We start from the raw sequence: 20,349 nt of genomic DNA on the forward strand, positions 1-20,349 counted from the left end.
TATCCTCTCTCGCCAAGCCACGGTGCGTTCACGTGTGTGCCTTCTCTAGTGGCTCTGTTAAACTTCTTTTGATTGAAGTGACACTTTATCCCCTGTACGCAACCAGCGGCTGAGGAGTAATTGCAAAACGATGACTAAGAACCGACGCTCGGGCTCTCGGGCTGCTGGGAATGTTTTAATAAACATGTAATCTCGAGTTATTAGCCAAGAACTGGGTACACCTTGGGCTCCCACCTGCCGGTTCTCGTTCGGTTTTAGGCCTAGTACCGTCTTTGAGCCTAATGTTCTGCAATCAAAAAGTCGCTGGCATTTTAATTCTGCTAAAAGCGTTCCCGCAATTTGAGATTAATGCGAAATGTAGATGGAGTTTCACCGGTGGAACGACGTGACTGCGTGTGTCCCCGTTACCACGAAGGATAATGTCATGGGCAAATGCTTTTCATATGAATCTGTTGAAGCAACAACGGTGCGCGTAAGCTTTGCTCCATTTGTAACGTTGAGATTTGTATGAGCGTTTCACAATAATTTTGAAATTCATTTCACAGCCTCCAATCTCTCTTTCAAAGCTTCGTCTAAATTATGATTCAACGGTAGCAGTAGGATGCATCGGTCTGCAGCACAGTATTTCCTGTGCGGCAACAAAGGCTTGCCGTCGATGCGCAGAGCAACGCAACGCAGCCAAGCAATGTTTAACCAAATTATCACAACAAAAGTCGCACTGATGGGCAGCATAATTGTAATTATTGTCGGTCTAGTCCTAGGCTAACCGGATATAAATTGTCCCATCGTCACCCGCATGGAACCGGGAATCGGGGGAAGCACTTTTGCAAACCCGGCCAGCCGGACCAGCGTCAGCAGTTCGGTGCAAGTAATTCATCCATTCACCGGAAGCGGCCGAGCCCGTTTCGTTCGAATGGGATGAAAGGGATAATTAGTCACCACCGCCGGGGATACGATCCTACGAGCTCCTGATCCGGTGGGCGTAGTATGGGAGTGGTCGGGGTACGTGTTGACCGATGGAACTCGGCGCCTGGCAGCATACGGCTCGGCTCACTAATTATATCGAATTAGTGCGGTTGAATAATTCAATCAAATTTATCTTCGAAAGGTAATTAGCACTTCTTCATTCAAATTAGCTCGCTATTAGTGGATCAAACTGGCGCCTCATGCTGGGCGTGTCAAGATAAGGCACGGTGAGCACACCTCCGGACCGGGAGCATGCATCGCCCGCCTAAGGAAAACCGCATCGCAGATGTGCACCAAGCAGGGGACTCTACCCGGGTAAATCGCGGCCCAAAGACTATTGAGCCGGAAGATCCACTTCTTGCTCCGCTTGCGATTCGAGTCTGCCCAAAGATTCGAGCATAAAAACACGGCCCCAAATTACCAAATCAACCGACCGAGAACAGGGAGTCGATTCCTGTGCGGACGCTCCCGGAAATGGGCCATCCAAACTGCTCCGCAAATGGCTGGTTAATGTTCAATTGATGGAATGCAGTTGCTCGTTTCGGCGGCCTCAGGGACAGTCTATTAGAAACCGAACGTCCGGAACGAGCTGCTGGCCGGCCAACGACTAGGCCCCAGCTTTTTGGGCCCCATAATGAACTCTTCTCGGTTTTTGAAGAGTGAAGCGAGTCCTTCGAAGAAACCGTTCGGTGGGGGGGAGGTTAAATAAAATCGAATGGAAATAATATTTACCACTGGCTCGAGGCCACGGTTGGGGCCAGTTTGCAGTTGCCACCAGCCACAGCCACCAGTTCGTTCTACACATTAATGATCGGTAATGCTTATGGAAATTATCGTTATCATTGAGATCGAGGTGGTCCCCAGACCTTCGGGAACTTCGTCTCGGTGCGCTCGGAGAAGTGGCCCTAACCGAACGGGGTGCGCCTCTAATTGACTCTCAATTGGCCCGGGCCAGGTGGTGCCAGAGATAGAGATCTGTCTGTGAGTCGGTCGTATGCGAACAGAGGGCGAAGTGGTCCTGGGCCTGAACACATGGCCCGCTTAATGAGAGCCGCAAGCATAAAGGCGGCCGGGCCCATTCGTAACGCCGGTGCAGTGAATCCTGCATCCTGGCGAACGAATCGCATCGGTTCAGCCCCGAACGGATTTCTAAGGAAAGCAGTGGTAATCGCGCCTGGCAGCGACACCCAAAAGCGACCCCACACAGCCATTCGGTTTTTGGTCGATGTTCAGAGGACCCAAGAAAGAACCGTAATTAGCTAAGTTGCGTGAATTGGTTTGAAATTATTTGCGGTCAATTTGCAGTGCTGGGCCAACGGCCTGGGCAAAGGACCAACTTGAACCCTTGTTTGGTCTGTTGGTTTTCGGGAGTGCACCGGAACGCCCGGTTGCAATCCATAATGGGAGGGAACAATATGCCCGTCAGGATGCAGTTATGGTTCGTCTTTAATTGGCCGCTTTGATTAAAATTAACCCGCCGTGTAGCATTCAAATACAGTGACGCGGCCAACAGGATTCAATCCGCTCAATACGATTCCGCATGCGTCCAATCAAACCTGCTCGGCTGGATATGCTAGCTTCTCCCGAGTGATTACTGTTACACACTCGATTGACCTATTTGCTATCAAAGCTTTCTACTAGAGTAAACCCTGCCGGATTAACGAACCACATACATCCCGCAACTACCTTGGCAAACACTAGAACCATGGGCGTGAAACCAAAGCGTACGGCAACCAATCGTAGACAGTCCGGGAAGATGAGGACCAATCGAAGCGGAAGGAGAATCACGCTTCGATTGATGTATCCCACATTTGACAAGCCTTCGTGCGTTGTAATGCTCGATTGGCAGTTACTTCAAAAACGACGAAAACGTCTGTAAACCCACTGATAGCTGCTTTAATACAACTAGGCACCGAACCACGTGACCAATCCTAGGCGGTGCGGCAGGAACACTTTCCATTGACTTTGCGTCACCCTGTCTGAGGTGTTGTTTGACACTGATCCTGCCGGTTTCGAAGCGAACCGTCCGTCCCCGTTCAAGGTCCAACCGTCTGGGCAACGGTATTTTCAACACAAAACGATTCTACCGGACCATGGTGCGCTGGCGAAGGGTTGGCCTGACTCCGTTTACCAATTATCTAACAAATCTGGCGAATCATCCAAATTGTCCGATGTTTGCACACTATGCGGTCACTCGGTGCCACTCCAAAGGGCGCTCCAATCTGAGTCCGTCCGAGTCCGGGGCAGAAACGTGATTCGGAATCCCGCCCAACCGGAGACGGTGACGATGGCAGAGGCCAGAACGTCAACCTTCCGACCACTGCCGGCGGGTCGTAAATCGGACACATGAATCAATTGGCCGGAGTTTCTTTGGCCTAAGCCTTACCGACGGGCCCGATGATCTGGACTTCCGGAACTGGATTGTGTTTGGCGGTGGCATTGTGCGGCCGACGGCCTGTCGCCTCGTCGCCACTGCTTACATGACAATGTGTAAATGGACGTTGCGGTTTGCCGGCTCCGCTAGGATCGGTTCGGGACCGTGCGGTCTTTGCCGATTGTCGGTGAAGTGAGACGAACCGAGCTAATCGAATGATACGCAAGTCGCAACAACCACAACAGCAAACGAGCTCCACGGAGTCGGGAGTTCATCATATCTCTTTGGACGATTGGGTGCATGCTCGCAATGGAAACATAGGGCCCACTTCTCGCGTCATCGAGGGCAGTGGACAACATTGACGCACAGCGACCAGCAGCAGGATAATACAATTTCACGGTGACACCCGAAGCGACCGTGGGTCAGGCACAGGCACCCTGACACGTTCAGCTCTGGCCAGGGTGACTTTCGCGTCCCGACTGCTCGAGGATACGCTTCTGAGAGATTCGTTTTTAGATTTCGCATTCGGGGCAGCTTGACTCTGCTTGACTTTGGCGCGCGCGGGTTTGCGTCGAACTCTGCCTGGCGCTCGGTTGCTCGGCCGCTGACAGACATAATTCCGATTTATGGACCATGAAAGCGTTTTAAGAGCTTACGGTTTGTAGTACAAACACACGCGAGGTGACGAAAGCGATAGGCCTTCCTCCGATGGCCGACAGCGACAGCTTCCGGTGAAACTACCCGGACCACGAACAGGACGAACATACGATTCATTAGGCCGCGTCGGTAACAACGTGGTCAGTTGTGCCAAATGGTGGCACACATACACATCTTTAAATGGCAGTAAAATATTTGTGTGTCACGCCGTTAAAGCAGCGAACCGATAAAATGGCGGCAAATCCTTGTCGAGATCAATCCATCATCTCCATTGACCGTGCGGCAATAAACTGGCGTCGTATGTGCGTGATGCCACCGCCACCGTTGGTCACACATATTTACGGGCTCGTACAATGTCAAGATGGCGGAGAATATTGATTTGATGGTTGTTGTTCCGTGGGTGTGCGTGGGGTTTTGCCGCAGGGTTTTTGGGGTAATGAGCTCAGCAAAAATAGATTGTCTCTCCATTGACGCACTTTCACCGTTTTTATTGATTGACTCGGGCGTCGGGTCATCGGGTGGAACGAATTGGTGTCGTAAAGTTTCGAACGATAAAGCCTCGCAGAACGGTGCACCCTCGGGGTGGGTGTAACATGATCGAAAGATCAAGCTTCTTACAAGGAAATAAAATGTTTTTTGGGAGGGTGTGCAAATAAAAATCGGTCACCCGAAGGTACCTTTACGAAACAGGACGTGTTCGATGTGTGTTGTTTTTGCTTAGCAGCAAATTAAAAGAACCCCTTTAAGGTGATCTATGGAGAGAATGCGGACTTATCTGAAGTCTCTTTTGTTTTATAGTAAAGGTGAGAAAAAGATTATGACACAGTCCCGCAGACAGCGCCCCAAAAACAAAACAAAGGCAAAACAACACAATTGCCGAATACAGTTTGGAAAATGTCGGAAGCGTCGTATATCTCGATACCAACTTGGCAGAAGATGGTAATGAAGAAGACGAGATTCGCCGCAAAATGCAAACAAGACATATCAAGACTTAATATTCCGCATAATCAAGGCAAAGATAGTGCACAGAGAGGGTAAACTAAGACTATACAAGACGATAATTCGCCCTGTCTTGTGTTATGGATCGGAGAACTGGATCCTGAATCAGTCCCAAGAAAACAGATTAAATGCTTTCAAGAGAAAGATCCTCAGAAGAATCCTTGATCCAGTAAAAGCTGGAGAATACCGGAGGTTCAGACTTAATAGAGAAATATACTAAATATACGAGGATCCAGAAGTCTCTGTCATGATAAAAAAAACAATACCTGCAATGGGCTGGACCTATTATAAGAATGAACCAGTCAAGGATTCCAAAAAAGACGGCCAGTCGGTAGGCCGCGATTTCGATAAAAGGACAGTGTCCACAAGGCCAACGAAAAGCTGCTCGGTTTTGAAAACTGGAAAAATAGGGCAGCGTGCCGAAAGGGCTAGAGAGGCAGGATACAAGCGACCATAGCCCGAATCGGGCGTTCGCACCAAATATAATTATAATAAAGGTGGTAAAAGTGAACCACAAGGTGGCCATGTTATCATACTTCGTTACAGCCGTCATGACGAAATGAAAATGCTTCCAAACTAATCGTGCTTATACCAGACGACCTAATTTCCTTAACCAACCTTCCGTTCGTAAGATCAAACACAGAATGAGTTCATTTACTCGAAACTCAACCGCTTAAAAATGGATGGAAAAAGTTTTATCGCACAGCAAATAACGACATTCGTTGCACCGCCCGATGCTCAATGAGCTACAAATGAAATTCACTCCCAGCGCACGTATTGATGGCGTTCACATGCTGGTCCCGGCATCGGTGCACAAATGCACTTGCATCACCCGCACATGTTTATTGCTTCCGGTGTCATGTCCGCACATACCCAATCGCAGCGCTACCGGATCGAACGTGACGGAATTCGGGGGCGATAGTGGCCAACTGGCAAACGGGCACTGTCCCACCGACAGTAACAAATCATATGAAATCAATTGCAATACCCTGACACCGTCCAACCCTGGCTACCAATCACCGGATCCGGTGAGTGCGCGAACGGTGACAATGTCTCCATTTCCGGGTACGCTGCGGAAAATGTGCGACACACTGGGAAGCACCGGTGGAAAATAACTTTATCATTCCGTCACCCGGGTTGGGATTCGGCTTCCGCCACCGGACCCGGCCCCCTTCCGGCACCGGGCTCGTGTTGTGTGCGAAGAAATCTAATTAATTTTCAATTACATCGCCAGCTGTCAGCGTGTTTTGCACCTTTTCTCGCACCGTCACATCCTGTCGGTAACCTGAACCCCGTAAGCTGCTGATCTCCCGGGCAGGAAGTTGTCCGAACCGGTGTCCCTACACCGGAGATAAATGCACCACCTTGCATCGGTTCATCACCCACCCCCACAGGATGTCACTGATACCGGTGGGTGTTTCCTGCCACCCGGCCCTGCATCCCACGAACTGCGTGCGTGCGCAATGGCAGACAGGATATTATTAGCCCATACAACGAACCTTTTGATTAATTTTCCCGCCACAAGTCACACGAGGTTGGGTCGGGTCGGGCGTCGGGTGTTGTCAGTTGCTCCAGGTAACACCGTGTCGCGTTTCCGTTTCCTTTTGCAGCAACAGCTGGCGATGCCGATGACGGTTCGATCCGGGTATTCGATTTTCGGAGGTTTCCGCGATGACGTGATTATTGGCTGCGCAAAGGACTTCCGGTGGGTAACATTTTTCGCATTTGATGCTCAGATCCACTCAGAGAAATGAACGCTTCGCTTCGATTGACAGCCACTTGCGGGATGTTTGACACAAATGCACCGCCAACTTAATCAGAGCAAGCACTCAATTCACACTCACAGCCTTTGCTGCACACTTTGGGCTGGGCAATTAGCGACGCACTCTATGCACTTCCTGCACGCACCTTACGCCAGGTGATGAACCCGGCACTGTGACTTAATTTTCATCCGAGATCAACTTACAACACACTCAGACACGTACGCAGACTTCTGCTGAAGTACAGGCCAAGGCCGGGCCTGGCAACGCCACACTAACGGTACACTAACTCGCTCGCCTACTGTGCTGAGGACACGCGAAGCCGAAACCTATCAAAGCATTCTTGATGAAGGTTGTTTGAAACCGAACCACCACACATCGACGACACGCACACTGTGCTGCAAGAAAGATGAAAAGCTGGGGCATAGATGAAAGGAACCGTTGGGACCACTGAAAGACGAAGTACACCGCCCAAAGATGAGCGGAATTCCGGGACGCGTAACACGAAACTTTCCCCTAGGAAGCTTTGGCTAGGAAAAAAAGCCAAGCAAATCACAGACACTGTCACAAACACATATACACGATTAAAACCTCCCGTTGGCAGGCGAGCTTTCCGGGGGTTTGCTTAGGTTTCCGGTGCACTCACTCGCCGGTTCACCGCTTCGGGTGATTTCTATTGCTAAGCTGCTCGGTTTGCAGGTAACCAGGTACCAGTATCCTCGGAACACTGTGCGAATAAACAGTGGATTTGCTTAGTTTAACACGGTTCGAACACGGTTCGAGAGCACAACCGATGGACACGCCTGCCAACGTTGCAATGTCGACTATGATGCGCTCGATGCGAACGCACGAATGAGTACTCGTACTCGAGACGGCATTGAACACAATTTTAACAATTCAATCGAGAAAAAAAAGGAACCCGTGGAAACGCTATACTCCGTGGTTCGAGTTGCAGCTGTTTGAGTAGCGCCTGAAGCGCGTCCGAAGTGAGCAGTAGAACTGTATAATCCGATTTGGGAACGGTCACCGGGCAGGATTTTTTTTGCTTCTCGTAGAGTACGCCGACCAAAACGGAAACCCCCAACGGTTGTGGGATCCTTTGAACGGTGTAACCGGCGTTTTCAGCTTCCGGTCGATTGCTTCCCCACTAGAAGTGCACCGAGACTGTGTCACCGAGGGTGTGAAGAGGGAGCCGAAAACATAACCCACCCACAGGTCCAGCCCCCAATAAGTGACCGGATCAAACGAATCGGACCGAGCGCAGTTGAGTTTCTCCTCGCTCGCTAACCTAATCGGACCACAGTGTGCTTGAGGGTGCTATCTTTCGACCGATTTTCTTGAGCTGATGCACCTTGATCCCGAACTGCAGCTGAAGGGTGTCGACAAGGGTCGGAATCCACTTCCTTCAAGATCGGCCGAGGTCGAGCTTCCCGACGATGGTCACTTGGTCGCGAGGCGCTTCCAACAATGAACCGGACAAAGTCCGACCGGACGTGGATATTAAATTCGGTGTTCTCGTGTTGGTTGCTCACTTCCAAGAAAATGGTCTACTCCAAATCCTGATTGCTTCCGCCGGTCGAAAGGTTGGGGCCCGTTCCGGCACAACCTCGGACGAACGTTGCTGGATCATCTTCACTTTTTTGCCATTGACGGGCCACGAATCACTCTCTCCTTGGCGAGTGGCGTTGATGCCGGATTTTGCCAGACCACTCTGCCGGGCACTACTTTGTTGTGATTTTGTTTTCCACTCCACGGCGTTTGTGGCCCGTGTCTGGAAGATTCGATTTTGTGTTTTTTGTTTACCGAAAGCGGCCCTCACTTTGTCACTTTCTTTCCTTTACTTTCTCACTGCACTGAATACCACGAAACCAATTGGCGTAACGAGAATCCGCTCCAAGGAGTGTTTCCAACGTCGGGGACACCGAGTCACCGAATAGCGAACGCGTTTTTCGAGGACTATCCGGAACGCACTGGCGAACCACGAATCAGCGAACGCCCGGTGGTACTCCTCGACACTGGGGACATCCGGCACCGTGAATATTCTTGCGATCTTTCCACCGTCGATGGCACTTACGCGTCAGGAACACCTTCTCCACGGGGTACGCCCGAATTCGGTCGGAAAAAACCATACGTCACAGAATCCGGCAAGTAACTGAACAGCGACGGGATGCTGCTGGAAGCTCCGAGTTTCCGTCGTGTGCATCGCGTTCCCCCCGGCCACGCATCATCGTCCCTGCCCCCTCCGGAACACTTCAAGCTCACTGGTGACCTAGTACAACGCCTATCGTTCGGGTGCGGTGCCGACTGCTACGCCGACTTCCACTCGGTTCAGTGTTGAGTCGGCGCACTCGTCACCGACTCTTTCTCCGGCCCGACTGGTTTGGCCAATTTTCCCCCATTTTCCAGCCGTCGCCGGGAAAAGGCTCGGGCCCAGGCGGGGAACGTATTCCAAGGCGTTGGGTCGCCCATTCCACGAAGAAAGCTCCACTGGAACGACCGGCTGCCGTGGGAACGCCGCGAATGAAAGGAAAAACTAATGAAGCTTTTCCTCTCCACCAAGCCCGCGTGGACAAGGGCGGCCACTACACGAACGCAGGATCCGGTGGCGTCCTTCGGCGGGTCGCTCGTTATCCAGTGCCGCTGCGTTTCCGTGTGTTTACACTTGTAATAGATTCATTACTATTTGCACTGCAAATCATCATCAATCATCGCCGGCTGACGGTCTGCCGGCGGGGAGGGCACTAGTTGTTTCGTCCTGCCACAACAACAACAACGACGGAGCCGAAAGAAGCACGCCGTGGAGCGGAACGGTGGTGAGTGTCCTTATTTGTGCCAAACATCGGTCATTGTTGTTGTGCCAAAATTAATAAAATTGAATTCGCCGCTGTGTCTTCCGCGCTCCGACAGGTGTTGGCCGAAAGTGGCCATTTAATCAATTCCATAGACGCTGTAATAAAAAGAGATCGCTTCTCCGAAGGGGCCCACCGGGATCGTGAATTTGACATCGGAAGCAACTGATTTATTGTGATGTTGAAATAATGGCTTCAGTGAGCTGCTGAATTCGATAAATCATCTATTTTGTATTATTTTACTACTTTACAGTAGTTTGAGCCTTCCCAAAATTTCATTTATGGGAATCTAATGCCTCGAGCTAGTAGCGAACGAGTTACAAACTCACTGTAGCCTGTTGATAACGGCAGCGGATCCACCCGGACAGTGATCGATCCGAGAGAAACCGGCTCATTTGGCTGCTATTGGGTCACGGCAGTAATCAAATACTCCTATCATAATGCATTTAATCATGTCGAAGGCTTCCAGGACGTGCCGGGGGTTCCTTCACAAAACCACAAGCATCGACTCGCCCCGACCTCGCCTGGTTTGTTAATAATGTAATTACTATTTACTGTGTGCACGGACAATAATCGCATCCTTCCGCGCGCGCTCGACCAGGACTCGATCGGGCTCGAGGATCGCGCGAGGAAAATGGTCGCGAAACGGGCGCCCACCGACAGGCCAGCGCGGTGGTGGCATCATTATCAGTATCGTGCGCACTAATTTTCCGCTCAATGTCACCTGTTCATCCGCACCGCACAATGATTGCGGCCAAAGCCCGACCGAGTGGCATACCAACGAGCATCCTTCCCTGAGCGCGCCCGGGATGCATTCTCCGACGGCCTCGCCAAGGTTTCACCGGAAACCCGGAAAGGCCACCAGGTTGGATGGACAGAAAAAAAACCGGTACACAACTCGGTGCTGGCTCGGTGCTCGGCCTCCGTCAAACCCCTTCCATATGCGGACTGCAAGTGCCGGCAAAAAGTCCGGGCCCGTAGCAAACTCTCCTCCGCTCAAGGAGTTTTAAGGCCAACACCTGACGTGTACGTGCATTAATTTTTAATTTTCTCCACTTCGCCCTACACCGGAACCGTCCGAGAGCCGTGCCATCGCGGCGCCCGTTTATCCGTTTGTGAGCTTCACCACCGTGTTAGCTTCGTGGCCGAGGCATTGGAACGAAGGCGGAACGGGAGCAGGGCCAAGTGGAGCAAACCGCAAGCATCACGATGCATCACCATTCAGGATGCATCTTTACGTCCCTTTACTCCGGCCGGCGAGCATGCTGTTGGGGAGCGGGCAAAAAAAGAAACAGGATACTCAGGATGCTGCCTGACGCATCCGTTTGCTTGCGCGCGTCGTTGCTCGTCGAAGTGGAAAAACAAGGAAAAAAAAAAGAAAGGGCGGAAAACTATGCTGGCCGGCGTTGGCGCATCATCATCCATTTTGATTCCGGTCGACTTTATTCATGGCGAAAAATTATCTAAATCCATTCCGACGAGTTTGCCACCGCGAACCATTGTTCCGTGGGCAATCCGGAAAATGGTCGGTGGCCACGTCTGGACCGGAAGTGAAGGGACACGTTAATGAACATACGGCAGCGTCAGCTATGTCTTCGTACATTTTTCGCCCCCTTCTTCTTCTTCGCTCGGTCATCGTCAGCGGCTGTCATCGTGTGGCTTCTCCCGTGCTTTGCCCTTCCGCGGTGACCGGTGACGCCATTTTGTACTGCAGGCTCGGTCAAATTAAAACGCTTTATTGTTATGGTAATCGAGGAATGTTTGGCGACCCGAGAGCCGTACCCATTAACGTAGATTTGTACACACAAATCTTGCGCTAACCGGGGCAACGCCAGACACCAGACGTCCTGCTGAGCCCAATCGGTTCGGCCCCTGGAATGTGCCACGGGCCGTCGTTCCGCCTCAGCGGATCCGGTAAATGGTTCCCGGGGTCGGATTTAACGACATCTCCGTCACCGCAGGCGCAGAAATGCCAGCGAGAGTGTCATAATCGATAAGAGGGCGCATTAATCGAATGCCGGCCGGTCGAGGACTCAAAATCGTTGCACCGGGAAAAAAAGGATACCGGGGGCAAGTTTAATGAAGTGCGAGTGTGAAGCGAAGCCGATGGCACCTGACAGCTGCCGTCTGCCGATAAAAGCCTGAAGCGAACAGTCGATCTAGGGACACCAATGTTTTATGTTTTTCTTACTTTCTAACGGAAACCGGCCGCCTTTTTTGAACATATCTTCAGCCACGCAGCGTCACAATAGCCATCCCCGGAAGAAAAAAATCCCACACGGGAAAAGTCGTTTTAAAATTTTACGATAACACCTCGAAGGTTTGCCCGAGGCACACACCGCGAACCTCGTTGGCCGGCGCACACTAATTAAAAAAGGAATACTAATTGGTACGGGGTCTGCGGCCACATTATCCCGGAACTTGGCGTCACTCGTTAAGAGTTTTAGATAATTGCCCTACAGCCAGCCTGAAGAAGGGCGGTCCTTAACCGGAAATAAAAACCCGGGAGCCCGGGACACTAACAAACGACAACCAAGAAACCGGTTCCACAAAAGCCATTACACCTAATCTGGCCAACTTTGGCGCTGTTTTGCGCTGTTCCGGTTGCTTGCCCTTTTTTTTTTTGCTGTGGCCACCCAATGCAGTGCCACCCGGGCGTGCCAAGTCCTTCCGGTGATACCTTTTAACGCTCCTTAAACACCGAGGGCTGGCTTTTGATTCTTTACTTTTCGGTCAAACTTGGCGCCGGGAGTTTTTCGCCCGGTCTTCCGATTTTTCTCCGCCCAAGTTTGCTGCACACTTTATGCTGCATCCCGGGGCTTAACACCCGACCCGACAGCCCCCCCCCCGATAGGGCCCCGGGGAGGGTCGGTAATTTTAGTTTCTGACCACGCCACCGACAGCACCGCTGACGGCAAACAAACGACCCGACTGGGCACCGGATCCCACCGGACGCCCGAGCGGCGCACCTGAGTGCTGGCGTGGGACTTTCCTGACACCCGGCCGGCGGACACCGAGCAACGAACGGACGCCCTCCGCGTGGGGCTTACACGGCGCACGGGCCCGGAACATGTTGTGATTTTCCAGAAGGAGAAAGAGCAACAGAAGCCAAAGCCCGACACTAGCGGGTGGCAGCGGTGGCCACGTGTGGCCACCACGCTGCCGGACCCCCGGACCTAACAGAAATTGACCAGCACTGGCCGTAAAAAAAAGGCGGCACAAAGCTAGCGCGAGCTAGCGGGCGTTAGCACATTTTAAATTATTTTCAAATTTAAATTTTTAATGCTCCTCCGGGGAACGATTGAGCGCCACGGGCACGCGGGTAATGCGCAGCAGCAGCAGCATGTAGTCTTCTAAAAGCTTTAATAATGTCATTAATATTATCATCGCAATTTGTCATGTGGGCCCGCGAGGCGCAGCAGCTGGACTCCGCTTTGCCACAACGGCTCCAGGGGAAATCTTTGGCCCGGCGATGGCCGGCGATGGACGAGAAAGCGGAGACGAGAGATCTCAGGCGAAAGAAGGGACGCCACGCTATTACGGCGAATGGTTTTCGTCCCATCCCATCGTTAAGGTACGCCTCGTCGTTCGCGCCAAAAATCCGCTCCACCAGGACGTGGAACCGAGAAGCGTCCCGGACGTTCCGGCGTCCGTCGATCAGCGTGCCGAAAGTGGCCATAGTTTTGTTGCCCCCTTCGGGCGGAGCAGCCTAATTGCCGGCGATGTCGGGAAAGCATTTAAGACGATACTTTATATCAATTATTACATCCGGTAAATATACGCCGCCATCGTCAGCGTGCGAGGCCGAGAGCGGGCCAGATGTGCAGTCCCGCCCCTACCGCGGGAACGGGAAAACGGGTTGAAGGAAGAGTTTTGATGGGATCAGCAGCAGTCGACGGAGCATCGACGGCCTCAAATTGCGCACATCCGTGCGAGCTCCTTGCGAGCGTCCTTGCAACGGGATCCGACCGAAGAAAGTGGCCTCCGAGGGAACGACGTTCAGCAGTCGAGGTCAATGGGCCGGCGGTGAATGGGAAAATGAAAAGTTGTTCAATTACCAGAACCATTGCCCAACGTCATCCTTATCCGTTGGCAGTCGGGCCGGAGCCAGACAACTTCCACGACAACTGGGTGGGCACTTCTTGGGGGCTGGTCCCTGCCCGTCGGCCACCGTGTGCCACCGGAGATCGGACGTTATTAAATTGAAAATTAATTATCCCCCGTAACAGGTGTTTGTTGAAGTCAATCAAAAGTTAGCTAAAACAGGGCCGTCGGCCGTCCCACGGGGCCCGATAATCGAGACAGTAGCTCGAACACTGGCTCGAACGCCGTCAGACAGGATCCGGAAGACGCGCGCGCGAATGTTGGCGGTGCCGACTTAATCACCCTGATGCCGGACGAGCAGCACGCCACGTTGCTGGGTCGGATCGTTACAATCTCTGCTTTTAATGGATACACGCTACACGGCCGTCGCGTGTAATGGTTTCCCGGAACGAGCAAGTGCTGGGTGTAATTTGTGTGTAATGTTAACATTTTTGAAAATTCCCGTTATAAAAGGTCATCGCACAAAGGAATGTCACAGGCGTAGGATCCCCAAAACATGACCCACCGTTAGCGATGCTTTGCTGATCTACTAGAAACTCCTAGAAAACCGGAGCAATAATAGGCCTCAAGATTCTTTTGACGACCGCGCAGGATTCGGGGAATGACTCCGGGGCGGTCAGAATATCCTCGTCAAACCATTTATTTAATTCAAAACAATGGCACGTACCAAATCTAATGGTGCCCGATTTATTTTTGCCCCAGAAGATGCTGTTTTCAAATGGGAACCCCACTTATCCACTCAAACGCCAATCACGGTAATTCTCTGGCCGGAAGCGTTTCCGGAAGTGGTCAGCATAGCCTCCCCTCCTCCCCGGGGCCCAGAATGCAATATGTCTCGCGGGACACATCCTCAATTTGAACAATTTTCCCTCCGCAAGCCCTGGAGGCCTTGATCATTACGAGCATAATGTCGTGATGTGCACACTCGCTTCGATGCGTCCTTTAACGTGTCAAACGATCGCCCGGGCAGGGGCCCCACCCCGTGCATTGCACCCGAACCCTGCAATCCTTCAATCGTAACGGAAATCCTTTCAGCTTGATAAATATTCATGAACACCACCATGGGCCACCACCGTTGGCCACCACCTCACGGAAAAGTCCCGGCAGGGGATGGTGAAAAAAAAACTTTTCCACTCTCACCATTCCAACTGACCAGCCCCGTCCAGTGGGCGGCGGGATATCTGGCAAAGACATCTTTCCGGAGTATCCCGGACAGCTCTAATTGCTTCTGAATTCTCTCCCTGGCACCGTCGAGCCCCCCCTGCCGGTTCGGGACAACCCGAGCCCCGATGTGGGTCACGGGGTTCGCCATCTCGGACAAAAGGAAATAAAAACCCATCCCGCCGTGCACGGGGAAGCGAAAGAAGCGAAACCGGAAGCGCCAGTTTAAAGTCTAATCAAAATTTGCATCCCCCCGATCGGACCCGTGGCGTGGTGTGGCGTTGCGCGGCGTGGCGTTGCGCGGGACCTTCGAAACGGTGCCCCGGGCAAAGGGGATAAAACAAACGTAGGAGCCCTCAAGGAAAAACGCCGGAAAAAGCAAAACACGGCAAATCGGAAACGATGATGAAATTTTCCGCAGGCATGAATCCGTGCGAAGCATCGCCGGAAACGGTGGCCCAGTGGGCTGGTGGCCGTCAGTGGAAAGCTTCGAAAGTTTGACAGACCAACGGCAGACGGGTTGGGAAACCGGGCGGACGATGGGTGGTGGGTGGATGCGTTCTATTCGGCCGCAATGGCGTTCCCGGTTGGCAGTGCGAAAGATGGCAGCCCGAATAGTGCACTATCGTTGCCCCGGGGAAAGCGGATCTCGACGGGCGCTAGGATGACGACCGAACTGACAGAAGGGCCCTAACGCGAGGGAGAGAGAGAGAGAGATGGTTGCAACGCAAAAGACAAATAAACAATACTCAATCGAGAGCACGGGTGTCCTTTGGCGAAGGAGTCGCATCTTCATCCGTCTGAGGCGTGAGCCCGGGCCAAGTGTGGCCATTCGTTACCGATAGCCGCCTGTGGCGTTAGAGCGGAAAAAAGGCGATGGCGTTGGCTTTGCGGGAAAAGTTGGCACACACATAGGGAGAGACGGGGCCACCGTCGTGCGCGGTCCGTGAAAAGAGTCGCCAAAAATCGGTACAAAGAGACAGAGAGAGAGAGATAGAGAGAGAGAGAACGAGTGGGCGATAAAAAGAGATAGCCGCGCATGGTGCACCGAATCAGAACAAACGGAACGAGGATCGGCTTAATAATAAAGCTATAAAATATTCGTTTCATTTATGCAATAAAGGCTTATAGTTTGGGATACGAGGTAGCTCCCGGGTCCCCGGACGGCGAAAGGAAAACATATTCCACAGCCTCTCCGATAGAGTGTGACAACTTCGATGGAGTCGCTCCAATCCCGGGCCCGGAGACGATGGCAATGTTTATTTGATTTTTCGGGCCAGCCCGGCCCGCCGGCGGCTCGGGCTTTCCGTTTGGGGCTTTTCCGGGACGACGCGCTGGAAAGCGCTAAAAAATAATTAAACTCAAACGTGCAATTTATGTGCACTGTTCCGGCCGGGCATTGGCTGGTTGACGGGAGTTTGGCCACCGAAGTGACTGATGTTCACTCAAACTCGGACCGAACGTTCGGTCCGATGGGAAAGCCAAAACATAGTCAAACTTGCGGACCGGAGTGCGGTTTATAGAGCACTGACAGATTATTTTCCGGCAATCTTCCGATACAATGGGCAATAATAATGCCCCAACGGTGCTCCGCTTTCAAAATGAAGTTTTATGGTCACGTCCTACGTGAGCTGATCGCAACTTGGTTTAGTAGTAATAAAAAGTACGAAACCAGGTAAAACCCATAAACCTGAGGAACATTAAAAATTTGACTAAAAAGTAGGACACCGTTCGACGCAAATCAAATCCGCTAGAAATATTGTCCAGAAGGCTTCCGAGTACCGAGTGCCAATCGTAGACAGAATATTTCATATTCAAAATACCTAACTCAAAGCGATCGGCAAATAATAATAATTCATCACAATCCTGCATTCCTTGGCACGTTGACAGTCTCATTGCCTACAAGCGTGAACACGAAACAATACACACCCTTAGATTGCCCATTAATGCGTCCCTCGGGGTCCGAAAGTCTTGGACCTCACACGCCCCAAGGATAATTCTCAGACTAATTACGAAGGTCCCTAACGACGCTTCGGACGGCATCCGTAGGATATCCGCAGGGTTTCGGCAAATTTGCATCCACCACCGCCTCCGGTGTCAATGGTTTATGGGTCCCCAACCCAACCCGATCGAGGCACGTTTGTTTGCCGTGCCCATTAACCTACTCCTTCGGGTCGGGCCACCGAACCCAACACGCGTGGACCGTTTTCACTTACTAACCAATTAAAACTTTCATCAAACCTTGGGCAACACGGAGCGAAGAAAGCGGCCAGCCTGCGCCTGCCTGGGGTAGTTTCCTTGGGGTTCCGGTTCCAAATCCACGAGCCAATAGCCGTAAACCCACTTGTGCCGTAAAGCTTCCCAAACTAGCCGCCCATTAAGGGTTCATCAACTCACGGCTCACATTACCCAAAGTATCCCACGCTCGCTGGCCACGCCGGGTAAGATTGTCACCGAACAAAGCCCGTCAGCCCGAACCCACAGGCCAGCCCTCAGCCTCCCGGGGAAAATTGAAATCCTTGATTAGTGGCCGCGCGCACGCGAGCTCAGCGAAAAATTTGCATCTTTTGAATCCCCCATTCGCCAGGGTCACAGCGGTGCCGGACGAGCCCGTTGCGATGTTGCTGACAAACAACGAAACCACCCGGCCGTTAGGGATCAGCTGAACGGCACCCGGGGCACGGAATGTCCACCCCGAAACGAGGAGATCGTGCCCGGCATTACAACCCGGCGGGGCCGACTACAGTAAAGACGGCTCGTGCCCGACTCGACTCGCGTAAAATTTGGAAGGAAGGCTCCAGCGAGACTTCCGGCTGCCGCCCAGGGAAACGGACCCGATCTAGGCCGCCGATGAGTTTTGCGTGAAATGTGAATGAAATTGAACCATTTACATAGAAACGCTATTATCTAATTGTTGCTTCTTCCCACGGCTACGGTTTGTCCTCGGTCGTAGCCACCGACCACTGACCAACAGCAACAACAACAACCATCTTTTGCGCTCCCGATCCTTGGGTAGACGGTTGAAAGTAGAGCAGCCAGTGACTGCGGTGCGGTTGTGTGATTTTTTTTGGGTGAGCTTTTTCGGCTTTTCGCGTTTCATTAGGCACGGGCTGGGGCCCCTTTCCCCCACAGGCCAGTAACATCGGGGCCCATCCATCACAGGCCAGGCCGACAGCCGGGGCTTTCCGGTATCGAAAGTGAATCGAAAGGCGGAAATCGAAACAGGAGAAAGTTGTTGAAGCTTAAACCGAATGCCGACGCCGGTTGCCGGGTGAAGCCGACTCGCTCCGACCGGAAGTCGGGTGGTCGGTTTTTGCTTCCCACTTTACAATTTGTTTCTCGGTTGATCATCTCGGGCGTTAGGGGATTACAGCAGGGCACCGTACTCGCCCAGGCGCGGACGGTTTGGTCCGAAGATTTATGATTCTGCCGAACTGCCGGACAACTTTAAACAGCAACCCAATGGAAAAACAATTGGACCTTCGGACCGGGTGCCGTTGCCGAAAAGTTTCAACGAAAAACGTCCCCGACAAGCGCTGCGCTTTCACTTTCGGGCCCTCGCCGGTTGCCACCCTGATGCAGATTTGATTCTGGGGCCCGATCTGGGCAACAGCCAGCGGGAAAACCGATTGATAGGCTGACACAAATTGGCGCTGTTTGGAGGAAGTAGAAAGCAAACCCCAGAAAAAGTGTCCACATCCCGGAGCGCCGCGCCGAGAGGTACCGAAGGCCCATGGGCGTGGAAAACTTTTCGGTGTGGGCGCAAAGAAAACTTTACCCCAAAACGGGGCCCGACAGTTGGTAGCTTTGCACCCGATTAGTTTGAGTTTCACCATTTGTTGCGTTCCCCGTACCCATCGAGAGGTTTGCCTCTCGATTCCCGGGCCAGAACCAGACGGTTCTGGTTCTGGTTCCGGTTCCGGGGCTCGATTTCACAAATTTCTGAAGACGTCGGCTTCCCGAGTTGGAGGTGCACCGAAAGGACGTCATGAATATTTATTGGCAGCGATCCTGTTTGGGGCGTCCCTTTGCGCCGCTTCCGGTACCCGCTCGCTCTTCCCCCTCCCCCCCCATCCCCCTTACGATGTTTAACTTTATCCTACGCGCGCCCGACAACGGAACGCCGTGGCCGGTGCCAAAATTACGAAAGTACAGTGGCTTTCGCGTCGAGGGAAAGAAAAAACGGAACTCAGAAGGAGACGACGGCGAAACTTGTGGCCGGTGGCCGCGTAAAGTTGTTCCGCGGGGCCGTGGAGTTTGAAATTTGAAAAGTTGAATTGAAAATTGATGCACTTGAACTACAATGCAACGGTGGCCCTTCTGCAGTTTGCCCGGCTACAACCCGGCGAAGCGGATTGACAGCGCACACATAAAAGCGGAGACGGGGACACAAACGTCCCGTCCCCCCTCCCGCACCACCGGGGGGGGCAAAAGCTTGATTTATTTACGATTTTTCATATCCGCTGCGCTGCTTCCGATCCGATCCGATCCATCGGGAACTTTCGAGCAGTTGCAGGTTTTCTTTGGCCCGGCCAGTGCGCCGTTGATCGTTATTAATGCCCAGGATCCCGAGGAACGTTCGGACCTGCTGTCGGATGTCGCTACAAATGGATACGAAAACCCCGGCCGACGGCCGACTGATGGCTCCCAAACACACATACGGCGGCGATAAGCCAAATCCCGGAATGCGGAGTCCGGAATCTTGCCGTGTCCGCCCTGAGAGCGCAGCGAGAAGGAAATTGAAATTTTCCAGCGCACCCGGAGCTCCCGGAGGAATGATTCTCTCCGGCACCCGACATTCATCATCTGCCGCAGCGCCGGGTTCGCCGGGCAACGGCAATCAGATTGCCATCTCCACTACAATCTTGTACTGCACTCTGGATCTCGGGCTGGGTGGTGTTTGGTTTTGCCACTTCGGACGAGTGTCAAGATCGATTTTCAAGCATCCCTGTACCCCACCAGAGAGAGAGAGAGAGAGAGAGAGAGCGACCGAGGAGTGACCGAGGTGTTGCGTTTCAGATTGCCACTGGAAGCTGACAGCTGGCCTGGGGTTCGGGTTTTGAAGTGGCAATGAAAGTGGTCTTATGCCTGATTTATTGCACATTTCATAACCACCCAAGACACGCCGGTGTTTATTTTTTTTGCTGCTCCGCGGGCTGCGGGAGGCAGCGGAAGCTGTGGGCTACGCGGGGAAGCGGCAACTGTGATTGATACATTTCAGGAGTGGAAAATATCGTTTCCCAACCGGCTGGGCAAGGATATCATTTTCAGCTCCGAGGTTCGCACTAATTTTCGAGCACCCACCCGCAGGGTCAAGGATGCGGCGCTCGGATCCTGGAGTGGCCGGGCATTGAAAATTTAATACTTTTCACTCGGCCACGGCCTTTGATGTTTGGTAGCAATTTAGCAGCAGCGGCGGCGGCGGCAACGGCCGATAAAAATGTTTCTCGGTAAGAGGTGCGTATCGATTCCGGTTTCC

The sequence above is a fragment of the Anopheles bellator genome, chromosome 2, assembly GCF_943735745.2.
Source record: "Anopheles bellator chromosome 2, idAnoBellAS_SP24_06.2, whole genome shotgun sequence".
In the NCBI taxonomy this organism is placed as follows: Eukaryota; Metazoa; Arthropoda; class Insecta; order Diptera; family Culicidae; genus Anopheles; species Anopheles bellator.